Raw genomic sequence first — 7,064 nt, 5'->3', positions numbered from 1 at the left:
GCGCGGGGAGCGCCGGCAATTGGCCGCCCGTGGGCGACATTTGCATAACGCGGCCCCGCCCCGCCCGGCCCCACCTCCGGGGCGGGACCCGCCCGGCCGCCACCCCGCCCCCGCTCCACCTGTCCGCGGGCTCGGCTGGGGTCTCCCGGGCGGTGGGGCAACCCTCGCCAGGGGAGGCTAGTCTGCGCCCCGCGCCCCCGCCCGGGCCTCGCGGGCGGCGCCCCCGCCCCGCCCCGGCTTTGTCTCTCCGTGGATACACCGCGCACACCGCGCCTGGTGTTTACCCGGGCGCTCAACTCCCCGGCGGGAAGGGCGAGCGAGCCGGGAAGCGACGAGCCCGCGCTCACCTGCGCGCCCCTCGCCTCGTCGCGCCTTCCCACTCCCGCCGGCCGGCCGCGCGCGTGAGCCCCGCGGCGCAGGACCCGGGACTGCCCCGGACGCTCAGCAGGTGGCGGTGCAGGCCCTGGGACCGCTGGCACGGCGGGGTGCTGCCCACACCCTGAAGCCCAGGCCAGGTCGCGGCTGTCCAGCCTCACCGCTCTGTCCAGCCACTCCAGGGCTGCCTGGGATCCCAGCAACCGCCGGCCTTCTTTCAAGCCAGCAGCCCCAGGGACCCACCCGTTATAGTTCCATATCCCAGAGAAGCCAGATAGGCTGTGCCTCCCCTCCTAAAAGGGACATTTGCTTTCAGCTGGCCTCGTGATGACCCCAGCCTCCTGCAACTGAGCGGGAAGGGACTCTCCACCCAACCCAGCCCCCAAGGTCATGGCCTCCGTGTGCACCACAGTCTCAGCCCTGCTCCAGCCACTTTGCTCAGGTCCCAGGGGCATGGGCCTTCTTTCCCTCTCGCTGCCTTCTATTCCTTCGCCCCCCCCCCCTTCCTCTCCCCTCTCCTCCTTACCTTCTCCTCTGCCCTCCCCCCTCTTGCCCTCCCCCTATTTTTCTTCCCCCCTCTCCCTCCTCTCCTCCCTTCTATAGTCCCCCTCACAGCCCCTCTCTCTCCCCCCACTTCTCCTCCTGGCTAACCAGACCCTCTAGAGGAGGCCTCCCTCCCTCTGACCCAGTGGCTGGTTGACTGCAAAGGTGGGGTGGGGTGGGATGTTAAGGAGTCTGCTGACCGGCCTCGGAGTGCCCGCAGCATGCTCCAGGCAGAGGCTGGCCATCTGAGGCAGGAGACCCCAGCCTGGAGTCCTGTGGCTGCAGGGACAGCGCCCGCACCTTTCCTCTCTGTTGTGTCTCATTTAAAACACTGTGACAGTCATCTCTCCTCATCCCCACTCACTCCTCTGTACCAGGGTCACCCCTAAGGTTACCATCACAGAGCCACCATCACCAATGCAGCTTATGCCACCATCATCGCTGTGGTTTCCAATGCCATCCCTCCCGCCACCCCCAGCCCCAGCCTCCCTCATAGCCCCGGCCACCTCTGTCACCACCCCCAGCATGATCATTACCACAGTCACTAAAGCAGAACTGTTAGGACTTGTCAATGACTTGAGGGTGCTGGGTTGGGAAGGAAAGAGACTCAATTGATTTATCCACGGAGCTCCACTCACAGGCACAGAATAGGCCCAGGGCACAGAGGCCTTGGGGGCGGGGGAAGTGGATAGGGAGAGGGAAGAGAGCCAGAGCTGAGCCCGGCTACACACGGTGGAAGGCCAAGTCTCTTCTCAACAGTTTGAGAAGACGGAGTAATCAATATAAATAAGAACAATTATGACTGCAGCAGAAAATCCGCACTGCGCCCTTGCCCTGTGTCCGCTCTGGGTTAAGCATTTTGAATCACTATACGTGTTGTTATATATCATATATCATATATATATATACACACAAAGTGTGTATTATTGGGAGGAAATTGTAGAGCCTCCCAGGATTTTACCTTCCATTTCAAAGACCCCTTGAAACCAGCCGGGTGCCAGGCTTGTGGTTATAGTCCTGCTGTGAAGCAGGGCCCGGCGTCCCCAAGGTATAGATGAGGAAGAGGAGATGGGATAAGGCCAGGCCACGGTGTCTGAAGAGGGCTGCACTTTCCAGAGCTCTGGGAAGGCTCCAGGAGCGAAGGGCCAGGTCATGGGGCCCAGATGAGCCAAGGGGCTGCAAGCCAGACAGGGGCTCTGGGCCGGCAAAGAGAGCGAGAGCCGGCACAGCTCTTACGGAGGTCAGTAAGTCTTTACTGCGTGAATAAGAGAGAAAACCCCTGCAGCACCTGGTCTGAAAGGGAACCCGAACCAAGAGCCAAGTGGCCAGGAGCCAACTCCTCGCCTAAGACCCAGCCCTTCTGAACTGGCTGCCCCACCCCATGCTTTCCCTGCCACCCAGAGTCCTTCTGTCTTCCCCTCCAAAAGCCACTTGGTTGTGCTTGCTCCACCTGAGAGTCCCCCAGGTTGCCCTACAGAGTTGCCCACTGACCAGGCCTCCCTCCTTCCTCTGCAGGACACTCAGATCCCAGGCCTGCTTCTCCAGTCCCCCCGCAGCCCACCCTGGTACCAGTCTGAACATACAAGGTGGTAGAAGGTGCAGAGGTGGTTAGGCCAGGTCTCGTTCTCCCACCGAACCAGCCTCTGGGGTCCCCTCCTGGAGCTGCCCCCTCTCCCTTCTCAGGTAGGACCTTGGGGTGACATCCTGACTGTGTAGCTTTGGCTCCTGGCTTAGCACCTCAGGGAGCTTCTGAGGTGCCACACAGCCCAACAGTGTTATAATCTAGAAGGATTGGCCCCTTTGTCTCAGCCCTCACCCTGGGTGATGGTGCTGACAGCAAGCAGGAGAGTTTTGAAGGGCTTCTCCCCACCCCCAGCCCTCGGCCTGGTCCATTCTTTGTTTCTGGCAGCGCTCGCGTCTGTTTCCTTTCCTCTGGCTCTTCTAGGCTGCGCTGTGGGGACTGGAGTGCAGCCCTGGCCTCCTGCGGCCTGACCATCTCTATCTGTCTACCCCCGGCCTCCATCCTCGGGTCTGGGGGAGCCCGCCGCTGGGTAACCTTGAGAGAGGCTGCCTTCCGGCCCGCATCTGGAAAGCGGGACTCAAGGCCTGGGCTTCAGAGGCCCTCCGTGCCCCTGCAGGAAGGTGGCGACTAAGCCAGCACTCCCTCCTCTCCCGGTCCCCCGGGAACCTGTTTCCCGGGCCTAGCAGGCTGAGCAAGCCCCGGCCCGCCCAGCCCAGCCGAGCTGGCTCAGGTTTCCCCCCTTTCTGGTTTTCTCATCTCCCCTGCCCCAGGCGCTGCCGGCTCGCTGGCCCAGCCCCCACCCGGCCCGGAACTGGATCCCAGAGAAAGGGAGTGCTGGAAAGGGGGCCGTGGAGGGGGTGCAGGGAGGCTGCTCAGGCAGCACCAGGAGGGGGCGGGCAGAGGAGTCACCCGCAGCCCAGAGCTAGGATGGGGTTCGGCTCAGCTCAGCCTTTTCCTGCCCAGCTTGCCCCAGGGGCTGGCTCTGAGCCGATCAAAGCTGGAACGGCCCACCTCCCTGGCCGCTCCCCAAAGCTGCCTCTAGGCTGCTTCTGCTGCTGTCCCCTCTACCAGGAATGCTCTTCCCAGACTTCAGTGCCAGTGTAAACCCCGCGTTTCCTCGAGACCAGAGCCCTTGGCCACCTCCGTCACCCACAAATACCGTCCCTTTCTGCACAAGGGCCTGGCTGCCCTCTTAGGGCTGCCTCATCCTTCCCTTCCACAATCGAGCCCGCGGCCTCCCGAGCCTCTTCCAGGAGCTCTACGCTCTGTTCTCTGGGTCTTTGCACATGCCGTTCCCCCGTGCCTGGACCGCTTTCCCTGTTTCCTTCTAGAGCCTTCAGGCCTCCGGGAACACAGTACCTCCCAGAAAGCCAATCCCAATGGCTGAGTCAGGAGTTTCCTTGGGCCCCTGCAGGTCCTGCACCCCCAGACCCCTGTTCATTTCCCCAACTGGGCCCCACGTGGACCTATCAGCAACTGCTTCTCACATGAGTTCGGAGTGGACAAGAGAGGGGGACACAGGGCTGTGATCCTCACTTGTTATCCAACACCCCCTCATCATGTGTGTGTGTATTTGTGCTTGGTGGGGGTCGGGTGGGCCCAAGCTTGGCTGGCTGCCAAGTGACCCATGACTGTCATCAGCCTAAGCATATCCTGTTTAGACAGAGGCCAGACAGCCCTCCCTCACCCTCTCAGGCCTGCCCAGCCCCTGCTGGGGAGCCCAGGCTTCGGGCCTAGAGCTCAGTCCTTACCTCGTTCCAGAGACACCTGCTCACCAAGCTGGGGTGAGGATTCTGGGTTTCCCCTGCACCAGACCACAGCAGAGGCCTCACCTCCTAGTGTCTGGAACCTGCGATGGTAATGGATGGGCAGCCCCAGCCCCTAGGGCTCAAGTGGAGCTCGGCTGAGGAGACGGGGTCTATGTGGGAAAGACCTTGGATCTGGAGCCCAGCCTGGGGGACCCAACCAACAACCCATTGGCCTCTCCCAGCTGAGCAGGGGCAGCTCCATCTTCCAGCTTCTCTGGCCAAAAAGCCTTAGAATCAGACTGGACTCTTCCACTCACAGCTGCATCCAAACCATCAGCAAATACTTTCAACTTTACCTTCAAAATACGCAATATATCAGTTGACCACTTCTGGCTGGCAGCTCCGTGGCCATTGCCTGTGCAGCCACCACCTGCATAGGCAGGTTCTTCTCTAGGAGCCTCGGGACTGGACTCCCCACTTCTGCTCTTGCAGAATCTACAATCTAGTCAACCAGGATCAGAGGGACCCTGTTCAAATGGGAGCCAGGTCATGTCTCTCTCTTGCCCAAAGCTCTCAATGGCTCCTAGTTCATTGAGAGTCAAAGCCAAGTCCTTACGTGGCCATCCCCTCAGCTCCCTGCCCACCTCTCTGACTTGTGTCCTCTGCTCTTGGCTACATCTCCCTCTCTCTTCCTCCCACACCGGGCACACTCCAGCCTCAGGGCTCCTGCTGACTAACTGGGAGGGGGGCTCAGCCCAGAGCCCCTCCGTCCTCTGATCAGGGCCTGGGAGCTGCTTTCTACCCCCATCCTGGGCCTCTGCTCCTGTCATCTGGAGCTGAGGGTGGAGCAGGGTCGGGTGTCCATTTGCTGTTACCTCTTCTACCTAAGAGCTGGGCTGACCAGAGAGTGTCTCAAAGCTGCAGCAGCAGGAGCTCAAAGTAGACTTGGCCTTGGGTTGAAAGGCAGCAAAGCTCCAGCTGTGAACCCCCCAGGGGCAGGCATGGTCCCTCAGGCAGAGATGTACCTCAGAGCTAAGGGAGGGCTGTGCAGCCCCCTGACCAAGCTGACTGTGATGGGCTCTGATCTTGTGGGGTTTCTGGCTGCCTCCCAGGCCCACATCTGCTGCACACACACCCTCCATGTGTCTGTGTGGCCACAGTCCTGGGGGTGGGGGGGCCCAAGGAAGGTCCTGCAGCAGGGCCTGTGAGCTGGGATCTGGACTTACTTAGTTCCAAATGACTGGGGAATGTCCCTTCCGTGACAGCCGTGAGTGGCCTCCCCTGGTCCCTCACTCCAGGCAGGGAAGTGGGCCCAGATGAAAGCAGGCCCCCGGAAAGGGGTGGGGCTGGTGGGCAGACCTTGGGCACCCTGCCGTCCTGGTTCTTTGCCCTAAGCCTGGCTCCAGGCTCTCCCTAAGGAAAGGCTGTAATAGGAGGTCACTGTCTGTAGCCTCAGACCAGAGACCTAAGGTCAGAGCATCCCATCTTAGTCTCCATACCCCTTGAGTCAGAAAACACGGTCTTGACCAGCACTGTAGCTCGTTCTGGGCTGCAAGGTATCTGTGGCACAGCAACACTGAGACTGGCCAAGGGGAGGTCCTCCTCACAGAGAACCCCCCCTTACAGCCCATAGTCTCAGTGCTTTGGAGGAGGGTTGGGTAGCAGGGCTAATGCCAGGGAGCGTGGCACTGGGCCTGCCCTGGCAGACCTGGTGCCAGCTAAGCACTTCACCCAGCTGATGAACCTCTTTGCTCCCTGTGCTGCGGTTGGCAGGGCAGCAAAGCAGAGCCCATGCTCCCTACCCAGGGATAGGGTGCTTCCTGTCCTATCAGGGTTTGGTTTCCAAATATAACTGGACAGAACATATGTCTCAGCCATCCTTGGCCTCTGACCCTGCACCCCGAGACTGGGACCTGCACCTGTGCCATCTGTGGAGTCCCAGGAAGTGTCAGGCCTCTGGCTCACCTTGGCTAGAACATCATTGGGTGCTCATTTAACAGAAGGAAATACCAAGACCTTGAAGAGTAGGGGCCTGGGCAACCTTGTCTGGGGATTCCAGACTAGGGCCCCCTTGAGTATTAGGGTACAGCTCTGACTGAGAAAAGACTAGAACTGGCCTGAGGGTAATGAGGAGTGACATAGTCTGATTTAAGATTTTAAAGGATTCCTCTGGCTCTTGGGGGGGCCACAAAGGATCCAAGGGCATTCAAGAGAGAGAGGACAGGGACTTTGGATCACTGGGGGTGCCTCTGAGTAATCTCACACTCAGCCAGGGCCCCCTCACTTTTCCTTTGGAGCCCATCCATCAGGTCTGACCTGAGATGTGGGGTGGGGAAGAGAGGGCTGGTTGCTACCCCTGTAAACTCTCCAGAAGTGTCCCTGCTGGTTGGCCTCCCTGCCCCCTCTCCTGAGACAGCGGTTTAAGATTTAATCTGAGGACAAGTTTCTGCAAAGCTCATATTTGCTCCAGGAAGGAGCAGGGACCAGCCTAGATGGAGGGATAAGGGAGGAGGCAAGGCTGCAAAGGAAAGATCAGAAAGCTACACTCCACCCTCTGGCCCATCTGTTTCCAACACCCCAGACTAACTTGGGGGACCTTGCTCTTGCCACCCAGAAGGATGCACTCATGTGCATAGTCTGCCTGGGCACCTACTGCATGCCACCTCCACCTCAGTCATAGTCACAGTCACACAAGCTGCCCAGACTGCTTCCCATCCCAGCCCACATCCAAGTCCCCTGAAGGGTGTGTCCCACAGACGACATTGCAGCTCCCTCCTCGAGGTCAGGCTGTCTCAAGCATCACCTTACTACGACGACACTCTACCTGCCCAGACATCAGGGAGAAGGCTTCAGTTGCTGGACCTGTACGTACACAT

This window comes from Miniopterus schreibersii, assembly GCF_964146895.1.
Source record: "Miniopterus schreibersii genome assembly, chromosome: 15".
NCBI lineage: Eukaryota > Metazoa > Chordata > Mammalia > Chiroptera > Miniopteridae > Miniopterus > Miniopterus schreibersii.
This window is presented reverse-complemented; position numbering follows the sequence as displayed.